We start from the raw sequence: 20261 nt of genomic DNA, 5'->3' as shown, positions 1-20261 counted from the left end.
CACACTTCAGTGAGGGGTTTCGATAAATCTCGCCGGTGTAGGCGTGTTTAGCATTGGTTGAAATGTGACTGCATTTAATATGAAACCGCGCTGCCTCCCAGGCGTGAGCCACGTGTCCCGTTCAAAGCCCACGGCGAAGTAGGCTCAAAGCAAAAGAGACGTATCTAAGCATGTGTAGTAATTAATTGGACTCTTTGTTTCCCATGCGAAAGTGATGGCTTTTTTAAAATTATTATTATTATCTGCCTTCCCAATGAAAAATAGTCAGAACATTCAAACAGTTACTTAGGGAATATAAATATGTTTCTGGACGATGCACCATGCTGCCTTGTTGACATAATGACCAAGTGGCACAGACAACTGGTTGATTTGATATCAGGGCTCCTCCCTCCCCGCTTTCTCCCGATGATGTGACGGGCCTTTGCCCGGTGCCCCGCGGCTCAGCATAATCCGCCCAATCACACTGGTCGCCCAACCGCTCCTTTGGTCTACAAATGACGTCAGAATAGTACAAGGAACCGCTGTGTCTGATGTTCCTGGCTTATTTATGGGGTTTATTTATGTTTTTACCAATATTCTCGATCGGTTACGTGTCTGAACCCGAGTCACACATTGAGGGAGTCATTTTATACTGGCCCGGTTGAACCCGGCCAAAACCTGCCACGCCATAGTACAAAAACGTGAGGGGAAGAGCACTGTTATCAAATCGAACAGTAATCTGCGCCGCTCGGTCATTTGGTCACCAAGGCAGCGTAGTGCATCGTCCAGACACATACAATCTCTTTTCCATAAAATAAAATATGGGAACATATAATAAATGTTTGAACTCATACGGAAAAACTAATATATTATAATATATGTACACACAGTATATGAGGGGAATTCAAAATATATTTACATATATGTATAGAGTATATTCATGCGAAGAGACATGGAGTTGCGTGCAGACATGATGCCTTTCGAATTCAATGCAATGTTATCCTTAATCCCCTGCGTATACCAACACTGTGCATAGCATGGTCAACACTTGGTCCTCTTACTTTTTGATGACTGTGCATAGTATATTTTAGAGAGTAGCAGCTAGGCCATAGAAACATGTTGGCTTATCTGTTCTCAGCAGACACTTTTGTATTGTGGTTTACTTTCAGAGCCCAGAAGAAAGAATAATGGTTTATTTTTGTGTGCTGAAAAAGCTCTGTTGGCATTTCTTCATCTCAATACAAAGGTCAATTTCAATGCATTCTATTTGAACATCCAGTGCTGACAACATACAGAAGAGCCACGTATCTTGCATTTGGCTCATGAGCTTCATCCTTGGAGGACAGATAGTTGTGGAGGGCCACACATGACCATTTCAGGGGTACACTGATTGGACGACTAAGAATCCTTGCAGCCATGATGCCAAATGCATTCTTTGACTCTCCGACAACAAGGGTGTCAGTACTTCCAGGTACTCCATGGTTCATTGAGATGGATACCTGTGAATGAGAGGTAACAAGATAATATATATTATATACACTGTACATGATATATCAGTGGCGGTCAGTGCCGTTTAAGAGGGAGGATGATCTTTACTTTTCATGAGCATGGCCTTATAATACAGCATATTGGATGACTCTCATTCATATTCCATTCACCCAGTTCAATGTAACATTGATAGGTTTAGGCTACTACATGATACTAACATTTTCCCTGTACACATCATGAGGTTGCTACAACCTAGCCTATGAATGAAAGTTTATAATGTAGGTGCACAGGTCAAGAGAAAATTTGAGGTGACAGACAGTGACACATTCAATATCGCCTTGCACACTCTTGCCTGTATCTAGCTGATCTATGGTGTAATCATTAATCAAACAGTTGCAAACAAGAGCTTCTACTGGACAAATTCAGGTATGTTTATCTCCATTTCGTTCCGTTTGCTTCCGTTTAAGAAAAGTTATTCAACAGAATTGGCGGAATGAATACACCCCTGATCAATCATAAACACAGTTCACTTTCATAGCAGCCACATTGTATTCCTTCTCACATCTATGCTCTCCTATGCGGGGTGATAAAGGCCTAAATTCAGCCTAGTTAACAGTACCACCGTGTGGCTGTCACCTACCATTGAACGTGTAACTAACATGTCGTCATACCAATGCCTTACTAACGTCTGCGTGACGCCTGCGTGTTAATGAAAGTCATAAGGTGCATGGTTTAAATTTATATTAATTAAATCTCAACCATAAATGTTAGAAACTTAGTTTTTCCCGTGAAAGCCAACATTCCGATGTAGCCACCTTGAGCTATAGTGTAGCCTACGGCGTGTGTATTTCCTGTTATTGCTAATGGCCTAGAAAATATTATGTCCAATCTATAGGTAATCTGTCTTTCCCTCAACACCCCATGAGAAAGCATGTTATCTTATCTTGCTGTATACAGATCTAAATGTTGTTGGCCAATCACAGACTATGTTGTTACCAGTTCCCAGTAGCCTACATTACAGAACCATAAGAGTTGTGTCTGTGGCTTTCAGTCGAATGGAGGAGTTCATAGGCTTTCCCAGAGGATACTTGCTATTTGGGATCCTTGTGATGTCCCTACCTCAATCAAGTAGAAATGTGAAATGGTTAAGATAAGAGTTATAGTTTAGGGGTCATGGTAGGGACGTCCCAAGGAATCCGGATGGCACGGACCATACATAGAGTGAAACACAGGCATAGATTTTGAGAGCTCGGCTGTGACACAGATATTAATGTGTTCGTTTGGCAGACACGGTTTTAGAGAGTGTCTGCCCCAGATTGTCTCTAAGGAAACTATGAAAATAATTACCAAGATGTCCTTGATTCGATTGAGGAGTAAGTAGGCTGTATTTAAGTATTTAAACAATATTGTTAGGAAATTATATTGCCTACGTGCTTTTGACAATACGTAATCAATAATAAATACGTTATTTTCAAATAAACCAAATTTGCCTTAACACAGTATGCCTAAATATGTCTTGTGTTAATAGGGGAGAATGTTAGTGTACAATAGTAACGTAATTTGATGTGCTAGTATTATTTATTTCATGGATTAATTAAATTGTAAATGAAAATATACACACGTTGTGCTATAGGATATGTACAGTGGGTAGAACAAGTATTTGATACACTGCCAATTTAGCAGGTTTTCCTACTTACTAAGTATGTAGAGGTCTGTCATTTTTATCATAGGTACACTTCAATTGTGTGAGACGGAATCTAAAAAAAAAAATGCATTTTATTGCATGACATAAGTATTTGATCACCTACCAACCAGTAAGAATTCCAGCTCTCACAGACCTGTTAGTTTTTCTTTAAGAAGCCCTCCTGTTCTCCACTCATTATCTGTATTAACTGCACCTGTTTGAACTTGTTACCTGTATAAAAGACACCTGTCCACACACTCAATCAAACAGATTCCAACCTCGCCACAATGGTCAAGACCAGAGAGCTGTGTAAGGACATCAGGGATACAATTGTAGACCTGCACAAGGCTGGGATGGGCTACAGGACAATAGTCAAGCAGCTTGGTGAGAAGCCAACAACTGTTGGCGCAATTATTAGAAAATGGAATTAGTTCAAGATGACGGTCAACCACCCTCGGTCTGAGGCTCCATGCAAGATCTCACCTCGTGGGGCATCAATGATCACGAGGAAGGTGAGGGATCAGCCCAGAACTACACGGCAGGACCTGGTCAATGACCTGAAGAGAGCTGGGACAACAGTCTCAAAGAAAACCATTAGTAACACACTACGCCGTCATGGATTAAAATCCTGCAGCGCACGAAAGGTCCCCCTGATCAAGCCAGCGCATGTCCAGGCCCGTCTGAAGTTTGCCAATGACCATCTGGATGATCCAGAGGAGGAATGGGAGAAGGTCATGTGGTCTGATGAGACAAAAATAGAGCTTGTTGGTCTAAACTCCACTCGCCGTGTTTGGAGGAAGAAGAAGGATGAGTACAACCCCAAGAACACCATCCCAACCGTGAAGCATGGAGGTGGAAACATCATTCTTTGGCGATGCTTTTCTGCGAAGGGGACAGGACAACTGCACCGTATTGAGGGGAGGATGGATGGGGCCATGTATCGCGAGATCTTGGCCAACAACCTCCTTCCCTCAGTAAGAGCATTGAAGATGGGTCGTGGCTGGGTCTTCCAGCATGACAATGACCCAAAACACACAGCCAGGGCAACTAAGGAGTGGCTCTGTAAGAAGCATCTCAAGGTCCTGGAGTGGCCTAGCCAGTCTCCAGACCTGAACCCAATAGAAAATCTTTGGAGGGAGCTGAAAGTCCGTATTGCCCAACGACAGCCCCGAAACCTGACGGATTTGGAGAAGGTCTGCATGGAGGAGTGGGCCAAACTCCCTGCTGCAGTGTATGCAAACCTGGTCAAGAACTACAGGAAACGTATGATCTCTGTAATTGCAAACAAAGGTTTCTATACCAAATATTAAGTTCTGCTTTTCTGATGTATCAAATACTTATGTCATGCAATAAAATGCTAATTAATTACTTAAAAATCATACAATGTGATTTTCTGGATTTTTGTTTTAGATTCCGTCTCTCACAGTTGAAGTGTACCTATGATAAAAATTACAGACCTCTATATGCTTTGTAAGTAGGAAAACCTGCAAAATCGGCAGTGTTTCAAATACTGTACATACAGTACCAGTCAAAAGTTGACACACCTACTCATTTTTACTCATTTCTACATTATAGAATAATAGTGAAGATATCTAAACTATGAAATAACACATATGGAATCATGCTGTAACCAAAAAAGTGTTTAACAAATCAAAATATATTTTATATTTGAGAAATAGCCACCCTTTGCTTTGATGACAGCTTTGCACACTCTTGACATTCTCTCAACCAGCTTCATGAGGTAGTCAACTGAAATGCATTTCAATTAGCAGGTGTGCCTTGTTAAAAGTTAATTTGTGGAATTTCTTTTTTTTTTAATGCGTTTGAGCCAATCAGTTGTGTTGTGACAAGGTTGGGTATGCAGAAGATAGCCCTATTTGGTAAAAGACCAAGTCCAGATTATGGCAGCTCAAATAAGCAAAGAGAAAGACAGTCCATCATTACTTTAAGACATGAAGGTCAGTCAATGCGGAAAATTTCAATAACTTTCTTCAAGTTCAGTCGCAAAAACCATCTTGCGCTATTATGAAACTGGCTCTCATGAAGATTGCCACAGGAAATGAAGACTCAGAGGTACCTCTGCTGCAGAGGATAAGTTCATTAGAGTTTCCAGCTTCACAAATTGCAGCCCAAATAAATGCTTCTTGATCGAATTGCTGCAAAAAAAGGACACCGGTGGAAATCTGTCCTTTGGTCTGGAGTCCCCCGTGTCTTTGTGAGACGTGTGTGGGTGAATGGATGATCTCCGCATGTGTATTTCCCACCGTAAAGCACTGAGGAGGAAGTGTTATGTGTGGGGGTGCTTTGCTGGTGACACTGTCTGTGATTTATTTAGAATTTAGAATTCAAGGCACACTGCATTCAGTAGTGATACGCCATCCCATCTGGTTTGGGCTTAGTGGGACTAAAATTAGTTTTTCAACAGGACAATGACCCAACACACATCCAGGCTGTGTAAGGGCTATTTTACCAAGAAGGAGAGTGATGGAGTGCTGCATCAGATGACCTGGCCTCCACAATCCCCCGACCTCAACCAAATTGAGATGGTTTGGGATGAGTCGGACCGCAGAGTGAAGGAAAAGCAGCCAACAGGTGCTAAGCATATGTGGGAACTCCTTCAAGAGTGTTAGAAAAGCATTCCAGGTGAAGCTGGTTGAGAGAATGCCAAGAGTGTGCAAAGCTGTAATCAAGGCAAAGCGTAGCTACTTCGAAGAATCTCAAATATTAAATATATACACTGCTCAAAAAAATAAAGGGAACACTAAAACAACACATCCTAGATCTAAATGAATGAAATATTCTTATTAAATACTTTTTTCTTTACATAGTTGAATGTGCTGACAACAAAATCACACAAAAATGATCAATGGAAATCAAATTTATCAACCCATGAAGGTCTGGATTTGGAGTCACACTCAAAATTAAAGTGGAAAACCACACTACAGGCTGATCCAACTTTGATGTAATGTCCTTAAAACAAGTCAAAATGAGGCTCAGTAGTGTGTGTGGCCTCCACGTGCCTGTATGACCTCCCTACAACGCCTGGGCATGCTCCTGATGAGGTGGCGGATGGTGTCCTGTGAATCTAAGTGTGCGTTCTCTAATTCTCTCCTTCTCTCTTTCTTTCTCTCTCTCGGAGGACCTGAGCCCTAGGACCATGCCCCAGGACTACCTGACATGATGACTCCTTGCTGTCCCCAGTCCACCTGGCCGTGCTGCTGCTCCAGTTTAAACTGTTCTGCCCTATTATTATTCGACCATGCTGGTCATTTATGAACATTTGAACATCTTGGCCATGTTCTGTTATAATCTCCACCCGGCACAGCCAGAAGAGGACTGGCCATCCCACATATGCTCTCTCTAATTCTCTCTTTCTTTCTCTCTCTCGGAGGACCTGAGCCCTAAGGACCATGCCCCAGGAATACCTGACATGATGACTCCTTGCTATCCCCAGTCCACCTGACCGTGCTGCTGCTCCAGTTTCAACTGTTCTGCCTTATTATTATTCGACCATGCTGGTCATTTATGAACAATTGAACATCTTGTCCATGTTCTGTTATAATCTCCACCCGGCACAGCCAGAAGAGGACTGGCCACCCCACATAGCCTGGTTCCTCTCTAGGTTTCTTCCTAGGTTTTGGCCTTTCTAGGGAGTTTTTCCTAGCCACCGTGCTTCTACACCTGCATTGCTTGCTGTTTGGGGTTTTAGGCTGGGTTTCTGTACAGCACTTTGAGATTTCAGCTGATGTACGAAGGGCTATATAAATAAATTTGATTTGATTTGATTTTGATTTGATCTCCTCCCAGACCTGGACTAAAGCATCCGCCAACTCCTGGACAGTCTGTGATGCAACGTCGCGTTGGTGGATGGAACGAGACATGATGTCCCAGATGTGCTCAATTGGATGCAGGTCTGGCGAACGGGCGGGCCAGTCCATAGCATCAATGCCTTCCTCTTGCAGGAACTGCTGACACACTCCAGCCACATGAGGTCTAGCATTGTCTTGCAGTAGGAGGAACCCAGGGCCAACCGCACCAGCATATGGTCTCACAAGGGGTCTGAGGATCTCATCTCGGTACCTAAGGGCAGTCAGGCTACCTCTGGCGAGCACATGGAGACTGTGTGGCCCCCCAAAGAAATGCCACCCCACACCATGACTGACCCACCGCCAAACCGGTCATGCTGGAGGATGTTGCAGGCAGCAGAACGTTCTCCACGGCGTCTCCAGACTCTGTCACGTCTGTCACATGTGCTCAGTGTGAACCTGATTTCATCTGTGAAGAGCACAGGGTGCCAGTGGCGAATTTGCCAATCTTGGTGTTCTCTGGCAAATGCCAAACGTCCTGCACGGTGTTGGGCTGTAAGCACAACCCCCACCTGTGGACGTCGGGCCCTCATACCACCCTCATGGAGTCTGTTTCTGATCGTTTGAGCAGACACATGCACATTTGTGGCCTGCTGGAGGTCATTTTGCAGGGCTCTGGCAGTGCTCCTCCTGCTCCTCCTTGCAAAAAGGCGGAGGTAGCCGTCCTGCTGCTGCTGGGTTGTTGCCCTCCTACGGCCTGCTCCACGTCTCCTGATGTACTAGCCTGTCTCCTGGTAGCGCCTCCATGCTCTGGACACTACGCTGACAGACACAGCAAACCTTCTTGCCACAGCTCGCATTGATGTGCCATCCTGGATGAGCTGCAATACCTGAGCCACTTGTGTGGGTTGTAGACTCCGTCTCATGCTACCACTAGAGTGAAAGCCCCGCCAGCATTCAAAAGTGACCAAAACATCAGCCAGGAAGCATAGGAACTGAGATGTGGTCTGTGGTCATCACCTGCAGAACAACTCCTTTATTGGGGGTGTCTTGCTAATTGCCTATAATTTCCACCTGTTGTCTATTCCATTTGCACAACAGCATGTGCAATTTATTGTCAATCAGTGTTGCATCCTAAGTGGACAGTTTGATTTCACAGAAGTGTGATTGACTTGGAGTTATATTGTGTTTAAGTGTTCCCTTTATTTTTTTGAGCAGTGTATTTTTCCACAACCCGAGTCGTATTGATAACCTTACCAATAAAAACTATGCAGTCAACTGCAAGTGTCCTTTGACACTGCACATTCATGAGCGCAAGATTTCTGAAGAGGCCTCCTAACCATGCCTGATCCAGCAGAAACACCAACCCAGACATTAGGTCAACTTACTACAGTGGCAACCATGGAAGCTCCATCCTTCCACAATGTAGTTCCACCAATCTGTTTTACAGGTTCTGCATACAATCATGACTAACTATCTAACTATCTCTAACTATCTCTGAGCCTCTCTAGCCTCTTTCTGCACCACTATGTTCCCCACCACAATTACAACACTTAACCCTTACATTGCTCCCACATTGACCATAATCATGTTCCCCTCCACACTTGACAACTCTTTACCTTCCTATACATTGAACAGCTAGCTACATAATCCCATTATTTGGCATTTAAAGGGATGGGACAAATTATCTCACATTGAAACAAAGAAATCCTATCTGTACTTTCCCAGGCATAACATTCTCAAACCTCAGCAGCACTGATAGGCTTTCACTTCTTTTACCTTCTTTCCTACTGATTAACCTTTTGGCCTCCATCACTCCCTTCACATTTGATTTAATATAATCTATGGAAATAGATATTGGGACATCAATGATGACTACCCTCAACCTAGCATAAGCACCAGGGACATGGCTTTTAATCTTCTTCCCATTAAGCTTTTCTATTTTCAGAGTCTTCTCTTGCTTTGCCAGGCTACCACAAAATATTAACAATCTACCATTTCCAATGAACCGAGCCAATTTCACTTCACCTATCTCTTTTTCTACTGTATTAGTTAGTTGGATAAGGTGTAAGTGAGGCCATGTAGTCTCATCAAAAACTATCACCACTTTCCACTCCAACACTTTACTCTTGCTTCCTACCTTGGCCCTCTTTCTGCTTTCTTTACAAGATTGCTTTCTGTATCATGATCTCTCTTCTTCCCATGTCTTCCCACAACCGACCATTACGTTCCTTGACCCTCATACTCCTGCTCCATACCATCAGAATTGACACACATTGTTCGCATTCCAGCACAGCTGTTGTTTCACCAACTTTTTATCCTTTTCCTCCATTTTGTCCGCACTACTCGCCGACATTTCCAACTCCTCCCCACGTCAAGTGTCTCTGTGTGTGTGTGTGTGTGTGTGTGTGTGTGTGTGTCTTCTTCGATGAGGTTTAACGGCAGTTGGCATCCAATAAATGTTGCATTACCACCACCTACTAGGCTGGAGTACAACTTTGCTTGAAAAAATAAATCCCCTACCATCTAACACTACACTCAGAAAAAAAAGAATAATAATAATAACACCACCCTACTCCACTATTTAAATATATTTAGTCCTACCTCAGGCCAACAACCTGAAAGGATGGGACACCACCACTTAACACACCCTGTAACTCTCCTGATGTTATGTCTCGCACACCCAAATACCTCTTTGCAGCTGCCACCACAATCTCAATTATCTGCGAATTACGTTCCATCCCTGCAGTACAGTTGATTGTTATAAATGCTAAAAATCCAATCTTACTGGAACATATTTCACTTGTTGGCCTCTCCCTCTGTACTGGTACAGATCTACTACTCACGCCACTTCTTTCAGGATCCCTACCCCTTGACCCATCTTCCTCTACTTTCTTCCCTGACTCAGCATTTGACAACTTCTGCACAACTCTAACCCTGGAAACCTCAACCTGTCTCTCTCGCACGGAACATTTCTGATCCCCAGCTCCATGGGCACCCCTACAATTAACACATATCACTACCTTCCCCAAAGCTACACATTTCTTTGTATTATGTCCTTATGCACACTTCTCACATCAAGGTACCTCCCACCTACACACTGCTGCCACATGCCCATAAGCTTGACACCTGTAACAACGTAATGTATTTGGCACAAAAGCACGTACATGATAATTTATATATCCTATCATCACTTTGTTGGGCAAAGACTCCACATAAAAATTCAAAAGAACAGAAAATGACTCCTCTGTTTCACCACTCATGCCACCCTGTCTGTGTCGCACCAAACGATGAGCATCACAAACACCAGGAATCTTCCAATTCAGTTGGTCAACTTTTACATTTACTGCTACCGCAGTAATCACTCCTTTCAATGGCGCCCTTTTCTTGAGAGCAAAACATTTCACATTTCTTGCCCCCATTCATTTAACGCAGAGCACCTTCTCCCTCAAGCCAGCAGAAACAAACAATTATCACAAGACCACTTCTGGTTACACTTGGCTTCTCAAATGACTGCCTCGCCTGGTTCACCAACTACTTCTCAGATAGAGTTCAGTGAGTAAAAATCAGAGGACATGTTGTCCAGACCTCTGGCAGTCTCTATGGGGGTGCCACAGGGTTAAATTCTCGGGCCGAGTCTTTTCTCTGTATATATCAATGATGTCGCTCTTGCTGCTGGTGATTCTCTGATCCACCTCTACGCAGACGACACCATTCTGTATACATCTGGCCCTTCTTTGGACACTGTGCTAACAAACCTCCAAAACGAGCTTCAATGCCATACAACTCTCCTTCCGTGGCCTCCAACTGCTCTTAAATGCTAGTAAAACTAAATGCATGCTCTTCAACCGATTGCTGCCCGCACCCTCCCGCCTGACTAGCATCCCTACTCTGGACGGTTCTGACTTAGAATATGTGGACAACTACAAATACCTAGGTTTCTGGTTAGACTGTAAACTCTCCTTCTTGACTCACATTAAGCATCTCAAATTGAAAATTAAATCTAGAATTGGCTTCCTATTTTGTAACAAAGCATTCCTTCGCCGATGCTGCCAAACATACCCTCGTATAACTGACTATCCTTGAATCCTTGAATTCGGCGATGTCATTTACAAAATAGCCTCCAACACTCTACTCATGTAGGCTATCACAGTGCCATCCGTTTTGTCACCAAAGCCACATATACTACCCCCACTGCGACCTGTATGCTCTCGTTGGCTGGCCCTCACTACATATTAGTCGCCAAACCCGCTGGCTCCAGGTCATCTATAAGTCTTTGCTAGGTAAAGCCCTGCCTTATCTCAGCTCACTGGTCATCATAGCAACACCCACCCATAGCACACTCTCCAGCAGGTATATTTCACTGGTCATCCCCAAAGCCAACACTTCCTTTGGCCGCCTTTCCTTCCAGTTCTCTGCTGCCAATGACTGGAACAAATAGCAAAAATCACTGAAGCTGGAGTCTTATATCTCCCTCTCTAACTTTCAGCATCAGCTGTCAGAGCAGCTTACCGATCACTGTATCTGTACACAGCCAATCTGTAAACAGCACACCCAACTACCTCATTCCCATATTGTTACTTCTTCTCTTGCTCGTTTGCACCCCAGTATCTCTACTTGCACATTTCTAACTTATTTACATTCGTTTTTACTTACACTTTTATGTTGACTTCTCTATATTAATGTTGGTTTTAAGTTTTGGCAAACTTTTCTTAGCGGATGTACAATCATCGCAAATTGAATTATGGAGTGTTTCAGGCCCGGAGTGAACATACACATACACTAGCAAACTCGATCAAAAACAACAGTTGAGGGGCTTACGTTGCCAACTTCCCTTGCTTGGCTAATCATTTGGACCAACGGCCAAGATGGTGACGGGGATTCCCCCAAGAGCATAAGACGAGGGTAAGTGGAGGAGGGTGTGTCATTTATGAGTTTGAAACGCAGCCTTTGTCCTTTATGAGTTTGAAACGCATACTGTGTACACTATTTTATTTTCCCACATGTGTCTTCCTTGTTTGGGTGTGCCATCACTTCCTTGTTTGGCTGTAGATGGCTATTACCTGCTCATCGCCCTCTACTGTCCCAGGGTAATATTTCCGCTTTCCACTTCGTGTTTTTGTTTTTCAAGCTTTTCTTTAGGGAGCATGCGAGCACACTCGTTCAGTTCGCCTAGCCGACTTCAGCTAGCCACCAAACGAAATGAAGCATGTTGACACCAGTTATTAGATCATTAGCTTGATAAGCGTGAGAGCGCAGTTACAACTGTTTGAACAAGTGTATTAGATCATTTGTTTGTTTTGACCCTAGTTTTTATCGCCCACACACAACTGCATGCATACACAACCTGCTCGTCTCCACCTATGCATGTAACCACAGTTCCTCCTTCTGAAAATAATATAAGGCACAAAATCCAGGTCATAATACTTATCATTTGGACCGTATGGTTATTGTGCTAAAAGTGCAAGGATTTCCTTCTTACTAAAGCCAATTCTAACTTTTGTATGCAAACCCCCCTTTGGGAACCTAATGCCAAGGTACCAGAGATCAGTAGACTCAACACTACAATTCAGATTGATACATGTGGCGCAAAAATATATTGCATTAACATAGATTATGTAAATACTGTATATGAGTGCTCATGTTATATATTTCATAGATATATTCTGTACAGTATATGCATATATATTTTGAATTCCCCCCATATACTGTATGAACATATATTATAATACATGAGTTTTCTGTATGGGTTCAAACATTTATTTTATGGAAAAGAGATGTTGTATATGTCTGGACAATACACCATGCTGCCTTGTTGACAAAATGGCAGAGCGGCGCAGATTATTGTTTATTTGAGAAGGGCGCTCCTCCCTCCCGACTTTCGCACGATTATGTAACAGGCCTTTGCCTGATTCAACCCGGGCCAGCATAAAATAATTACCTCAATGTGGGACTGGGGTTCAGACATTTGACCGACCTGGAAAATTGGGGAAAACATCAAATCATACGCAAAAATATATATAAACAAGATCTTAAAAACTCTTGCATTTAGATTATAACTTTTTTGGTTCCACGTAAAGGCTGTTTAGGTTTATAATTTATTGACAATATTTATCTGTTACTGGAAAACCAAACAAGGCTAAGCTGGCCTATTTGAACTGGATTAGATATCCTTATCATTATATCCTCTTCAAACAGGCTGTCACGTTCTGACCTCTATTTCCTTTGTTTTTGTATTTATTTAGTATGGTCAGGGCGTGAGTTGGGTGGGCAGTCTATGTTTGTTTTTCTATGTTTTGGGGCAGTTCTATGTTTTCGGCCTAGTATGGTTCTCAATCAGAGGCAGGTGTCATTAGTTGTCTCTGATTGAGAATCATACTTAGGTAGCCTGGGTTTCACTGTTTGTTTGTGGGTGATTGTTCCTGTCACTGTGTGTGTTGTCACAGGATAGGCTGTATAGGTTTTCACGTTCCGTTTGTTGTTTTGTAGAGTTAAGTTATTTCATGTATCGTTCAGTTTCCATTAATTAAAGAACATGAGTAACCACCACGCTGCGCTTTGGTCCGCTTCTTCTCCTCCTATAGACGAACACCGTTACAGAATCACCCACCACAACAGGACCAAGCGGTGTGGTAATGGGCAAAGGAGAAAGCAGCAGCAGGAGCAGCGCGAGGAGGATTGGACATGGGAGGACGAACTAGACGGTAAAGGACCTTGGGCTCAGCCAGGAGAGTATCGCCGCCCCAAGGAAGAACGGGAGGCGGCGAAAGCGGAGAGGCGCTGGTATGAGGAGGCAGCTGCGGCGTCGTGGATGGAAGCCCGGGAGTCAGCCCCAAAAATTTCTTGGGGGGGGGGCTAACAGGGAGTATGGCTACGCCAGGTAGGAGACCTGAGCCAACTTCCTGTGGTTACCGGGGGGCTAGAGAGACCGGGCAGGCACCGTGTTATGCTGTGGAGCGCACGGTGTCCCCAGTGCGGGTGCACAGCCCGGTGCGGTACATTCCAGCTCCGCGTATCGGCCGGGCTAGAGTGGGCATCGAGCCAAGTGCCATGAAGCCGGCTCTACGCATCTGGTCTCCAGTGCGTCTCCTTGGGCCGGCTTACATGGCACCAGCCTTGCGCACGGTGTCCCCGGTTCGCCTGCATAGCCCAGTGCGGGCTATTCCACCTCGCCGCACTGGCAGGTCGACCGGGACCATTCAACCGGGTAAGGTTGGGCAGGCTCGGTGCTCAAGAGCTCCAGTGCGCCTGCACGGCCCGGTCTATCCGTCACCACCTCCACACCCCAGCCCTCCGGTGGCAGCTCCCCGTACCAGGCTGTCTCTCCGGCCCATCCGTCCAGAGCCTTCCTCCTCTCCAGCGCTGCCGGAGTCTCCCGCCTCTCCGGCGCTACCAGAGCCTTCCTCCTCTCCAGCGCTGCCGGAGTCTCCCGTCTGTCCGGCGCCTCTGCCGGAGTCTCCCGTCTGTCCGGCGCCTCTGCCGGAGCCTCCCGCCTGTCCGGCGCCTCTGCCGGAGCCTCCCGCCTGTCCGGCGCCGCTGCCGGAGCCTCCCGCCTGTCCGGCGCCGCTGCCGGAGCCTCCCGCCTGTCCGGCGCCTCTGCCGGAGCCTCCCGCCTGTCCGGCGCCTCTGCCGGAGCCTCCCGCCTGTCCGGCGCCTCTGCCGGAGCCTCCCGCCTGTCCGGCGCCTCTGCCGGAGCCTCCCGCCTGTCCGGCGCCTCTGCCGGAGCCTCCCGCCTGTCCGGCGCCTCTGCCGGAGCCTCCCGCCTGTCCGGCGCCTCGGCCGGAGCCTCCCGCCTGTCCGGCGCCTCGGCCGGAGCCTCCCGCCTGTCCGGCGCCTCTGCCGGAGCCTCCCGCCTGTCCGGCGCCTCTGCCGGAGCCTCCCGCCTGTCCGGCGCCTCTGCCGGAGCCTCCCGCCTGTCCGGCGCCTCTGCCGGAGTCTCCCGCCTGTCCGGCGCCTCTGCCGGAGCCTCCCGCCTGTCCGGCGCCTCTGCCGGAGTCTCCCGCCTGTCCGGCGCCTCTGCCGGAGCCTCCCGCCTGTCCGGCGCCTCTGCCGGAGCCTCCCGCCTGTCCGGCGCCTCTGCCGGAGCCTCCCGCCTGTCCGGCGCCTCTGCCGGAGCCTCCCGCCTGTCCGGCGCCTCTGCCGGAGCCTCCCGCCTGTCCGGCGCCTCTGCCGGAGCCTCCCGCCTGTCCGGCGCCTCTGCCGGAGCCTCCCGCCTGTCCGGCGCCTCTGCCGGAGCCTCCCGCCTGTCCGGCGCCTCTGCCGGAGCCTCCCGCCTGTCCGGCGCCTCTGCCGGAGCCTCCCGCCTGTCCGGCGCCTCTGCCGGAGCCTCCCGCCTGTCCGGCGCCTCTGCCGGAGCCTCCCGTCTGCCCGGCGCCTCTGCCGGAGCCTCCCGTCTGCCCAGCGCCGCCCGTCTGCCCAACGCCGCCAGCGCCGCCCGTCTGCCCAGCGCCGCCAGCGCCGCCCGTCTGCCCAACGCCGCCAGCGCCGCCCGTCTGCCCAGCGCCGCCAGCGCCGCCCGTCTGCCCAGCGCCGCCAGCGCCGCCCGTCTGCCCAGCGCCGCCAGCGCCGCCCGTCTGCCCAGCGCCGCCAGCGCCGCCCGTCTGCCAGGAGCCGCCAGCGCCGCCCGTCTGCCAGGAGCCGCCAGTGCCGCCCGTCAGCCAGGGGCCGCCAGTGCCGCCCGTCAGCCAGGGGCCGCCAGTGCCGCCCGTCAGCCAGGGGCCGCCAGTGCCGCCCGTCAGCCAGGGGCCGCCAGTGCCGCCCGTCAGCCAGGGGCCGCCAGTGCCGCCAGTCAGCCAGGGGCCGCCAGTGCCGCCCGTCAGCCAGGGGCCGCCAGTGCCGCCCGTCAGCCAGGGGCCGCCAGTGCCGCCAGTCAGCCAGGGGCCGCCAGTGCCGCCAGTCAACCAGGGGCCGCCAGTGCCGCCAGTCAGCCAGGGGCCGCCAGTGCCGCCAGTCAGCCAGGGGCCGCCAGTGCCGCCAGTCAGCCAGGGGCCGCTAGAGCCCCTCCGCCCGGAGCAGCTGCCCCTCCGTCCCGAGCAGCTGCCCCTCTGTCCCGAGCAGCTGTCCCTCTGTCCCGAGCAGCTGTCCCTCTGTCCCGAGCAGCTGTCCCTCTGTCCCGAGCAGCTGCCCCTCTGTCCCGAGCAGCTGCCCCTCTGTCCCGAGCAGCTGCCCCTCTGTCCCGAGCAGCTGTCCCTCTGTCCCGAGCAGCTGCCCCTCTGTCCCGAGCAGCTGCCCCTCTGTCCCGAGCAGCTGCCCCTCTGTCCCGAGCAGCTGCCCCTCTGTCCCGAGCAGCTGCCCCTCTGTCCCAAGCAGCCCCTCTGTCCAGTGGGGTCATTGAGAGGGGTGGGCATGGTGTGTAAGCCACGGAGGCGGACAATAAGGCGGACTGAGACAATGGCGAAGTGGGGTCCGCGTCCCGCGCCAGAGCCGCCACCGCGGACAGACGCCCACCCAGACCCTCCCCTATAGGTCAAGGTTTTGCGGCCGGAGTCCGCACCTTTGGGGGGGGGTACTGTCACGTTCTGACCTCTATTTCCTTTGTTTTTGTATTTATTTAGTATGGTCAGGGCGTGAGTTGGGTGGGCAGTCTATGTTTGTTTTTCTATGTTTTGGGGCAGTTCTATGTTTTCGGCCTAGTATGGTTCTCAATCAGAGGCAGGTGTCATTAGTTGTCTCTGATTGAGAATCATACTTAGGTAGCCTGGGTTTCACTTGTTTGTGGGTGATTGTTCCTGTCACTGTGTGTGTTGTCACAGGATAGGCTGTATAGGTTTTCACGTTCCGTTTGTTGTTTTGTAGAGTTAAGTTATTTCATGTATCGTTCAGTTTCCATTAATTAAAGAACATGAGTAACCACCACGCTGCGCTTTGGTCCGCTTCTTCTCCTCCTATAGACGAACACCGTTACACAGGCCAACTACAGGCTTTTTGGTTTTCCAGTAGCAGATACTTAAAAAAAATGTAATTCCCTTGTTGGTTCACTTTATTCCCACACCAAAAGGCATGTTTTATATCTAACCAGAGACATCAGACACAGCAGTTCCTTGTACTATTCTGACGTCATTTGTAGACCAAAGGAGAGGTTGGGCGACCAGTGGGATTGAACGGTTTTGATTATGCTGAGCCGCGGGGCACCTGGCAAAGGCCCGTCACACATCAAGTGGGGAGGGAGGAACGCTGATATCAAATCGAACAGTAATCTGTACCACTTGGTCATTTTGTCAACAAGGCAGCATAGTGCATCGTCCAGAAACATATTTATATTCCCTAAGTAAATGTTTGAATTGTCTAACTCATTGGGAAGGCAGATAAAACATTTCTTTATCAAAAGCAATCACTTTTGCATGGAAAACACGGAATCATACCTGTAGCGGAGCGTGGGTAAAATCACCGGTGAAGCCAAGCCAGAAAAAAAGGCATATTACAACCTGCGTTGTGATAATTACATTGTTTGCTGTATAACCGGTTAGTTCATATGCCTTGACACCATCATAATAGGCTGAGACAATAAGAAGACTCAGTGGCAGAATAAATTCAACCACACATTTGTTTCATTACAAAACCGGAGAGCTACATCTATCCGGTGGAGTCCACAAAACATATTGCCTATAACAAACAGTTACATGACCTACAGCATGGTCAAGCAAGGTAATGTTTCCGACATTTTCGGAATACTAAACAACTTGATTTAGAACCACGGAGACTTACCGCAAGACGCAAAGAAAACAGGAGCTGCCTCCACTATTCCAGCACCATTTCAACATAATCTAATCATCTATGCTTAGTCTAATACAGTGACAACTTACAGATAACAAAAACTCTTTAGTAGAATTAACGTAAGTTAAATAAGATGTAGCTGTCCATGGTACTGATTTCTGTGTGTGTGTGTGTGTGTGTGTGTGGTGTGTGTGTGCATGCAAGTAGAAAGAACATGTTGACTCACCCTACTTGTAGAGAAATGTCAATGCCATTCTCTTTCATGCTGCCGAAATGGTCTATGACTATGCCTCTGTCATACAGTACACACTTTTAGTTTTATTGTTGTTGGAAAGACACAAGGCGAGACCCAAATGCAGACACAGGAGGCAGATGGTTGGAGTCTTAATGTTTATTAATCCAAAGGGGTAGGCAAGAGAATGGTCGTGGACAGGCAAAAAGATCAAAACCAGATCAGAGTCCAGGAGGTACAGAGTGGCAGACAGGCTCGTGGTCAAGGCAGGCAGAATGGTCAGGCAGGCGGGTACAAAGTCCAGAAACAGGCAAGGGTCAAAACCGGGAGGACAAGAAAAAGGAGAATGCAAAAAGCTGTGGAACGGAAAAAACGCTGGTTGACTTGGAAACATACAAGACGAACTGGCACAAAGAGACAGGAAATACAGGGATAAACACACTGGGGAAAATAAGCGACACATTGAGGGGGTGGAGACCATCACAAGGACAGGTGAAACAGATCAGGGAATGGCAGTAGCCCCCCTCCCCCTGGGGACGCCACCTGGTGTCCTACCTGGGCGCATACCTGGCTGACCGGGGTGTCGGCGGTGGAAATTGGCAATGAGGGCCGGGTCCAAGATGTCTTTAGCCGGGACCCAGTACCTCTCCTCCGGGCCATAACCCTCCCAGTCAACCAGGTACTGGAAACCCCTGCCCCGTGGTCGAACCTTCAGGGGGAGTCTCACCATACACACTGGCTGGCCACCGGTAACCTGGGGGGAGGGATGGGCCTGGAGACAGAATACATAAAAGGACAGTGAGACACAGGCTTAATCCTAGACACATGGAAGGTAGGGTGAATACGGAGGGTAACACAAGATGGACAGCAGTGGAACTCAGGAATCTGGAGATGGGAAAAGGACCAATGAACCAGGGAGACAGCTTGTGGGACTCTACCCGAAGGGGCAGATCCCAAATGGAAAGCAATGCCCTCTGCCTAATGCGGTAGTGGGGAGCTGGTGTCCTGCGAAGGTCCGCTTGTCGACGATACCTGAAGTTGGTCTTGAGAATAGCCGCCCTGGCTCTTCTCCAGGTATACCCAATAAGGGTGCAGTATGCCTTCCAGAACTGAGACGAGAACAGAGGACCCCAATCGGAGACCATGTCTACTGGGAGTCCATGGATCCGGAAGACATGCCCTACCATAAGCTGGGCCGTCTCCTTGGCAGAAGGTAGTTTGGGGAGAGGGATGAAATGGGCGGCCTTGGAGAACCGGTCGACTACCGTTAGAATGACAGTGTTGCCATCAGACGGAGGGAGCCCAGTGACAAAGTCCAGAGATATGACACAAGGGACGATGAGGAACCAGTAGTGGCTGCAGGAGGCCAGAAGGAGCTTGCTGTGGAGTCTTGATTTGAGCACACACAGTGCATGCGGTGACGAAGGCAGAGACGTCAGAGATCATTGTGGGCCACCAGAAACATTGTCGAAGGAAGGCTAGTGTACGACGGGACCCTGGATGACAGGTCAGCCTGGAGGAATGAGCCCATTCCAGGACCCGGGACCGGACTGGGTTAGGGACAAACAGCCGGTTAGCCGGGCCCCCTTCAGGTCCAGGCCGGGAGCGTTGTGCCTCGCGAACCAGGTTCTCAATACCCCAATCCACAGTGGCAGCAAGGCATGAGGTAGGGAGAATGGTTTCAGAAGTTGAGGGTGTGGCAGAGGAACTGTATAGGCAGGAGAAAGCGTCAGGCTTCACATTTTTAGTCCCAGTACGGTAGGAAATTGTAAAGTTGAATCTGGTAAACAAGAGGACCCACCGGGCCTAACTTGAGTTGAGGCGCTTGGCTGAATGGAGATATTCCAAGTTTTTATGTTTGATCCAGACCAGGAATGGCTGTTCTTCTCCTTCCAGCCAGTGCCTTCACTCCTCCAACGCCATCTTCACCACCGGGAGTTCGATGGGACAGGGACAGGAAGGCACAGGGATGAAGCTTCTGGTCCTGGGTAGATCGCTGGGACAGGATGGCCCCCACTCCAACATCCGAAACATCCACTTCCACCACAAATTGACGCGAGTGGTCCGGATGGATGAGTATGGGTTCTGTTGTGAACCGATGCTTCAGGTACACAAACACTTTGTCGACAGCTGGAGACCATTTGAGCGGTACCTTGGGGGAGGTGAGTGCCGAGAGGGAGCCGCCAGGGTGCTGTAATCCCGAATGAAACGGCGGTAGAAGTTTGCAAACCCAAGAAATCGTTGCAACTGCACCCTGGATGTTGGTTGAGACCAATCCACCACTGCTTTCATCTTTTCAGGATCCATCTGAACATTGCCCTCGGCAATGACATATCCCAGAAAGGTGATAGAAGAGCGG

Source organism: Oncorhynchus clarkii, chromosome 22, assembly GCF_045791955.1.
Source record: "Oncorhynchus clarkii lewisi isolate Uvic-CL-2024 chromosome 22, UVic_Ocla_1.0, whole genome shotgun sequence".
Taxonomy (NCBI): domain Eukaryota; kingdom Metazoa; phylum Chordata; class Actinopteri; order Salmoniformes; family Salmonidae; genus Oncorhynchus; species Oncorhynchus clarkii.
The sequence above is the reverse complement of the archived record's forward strand: the minus strand, read 5'-3'. Positions refer to the sequence as shown.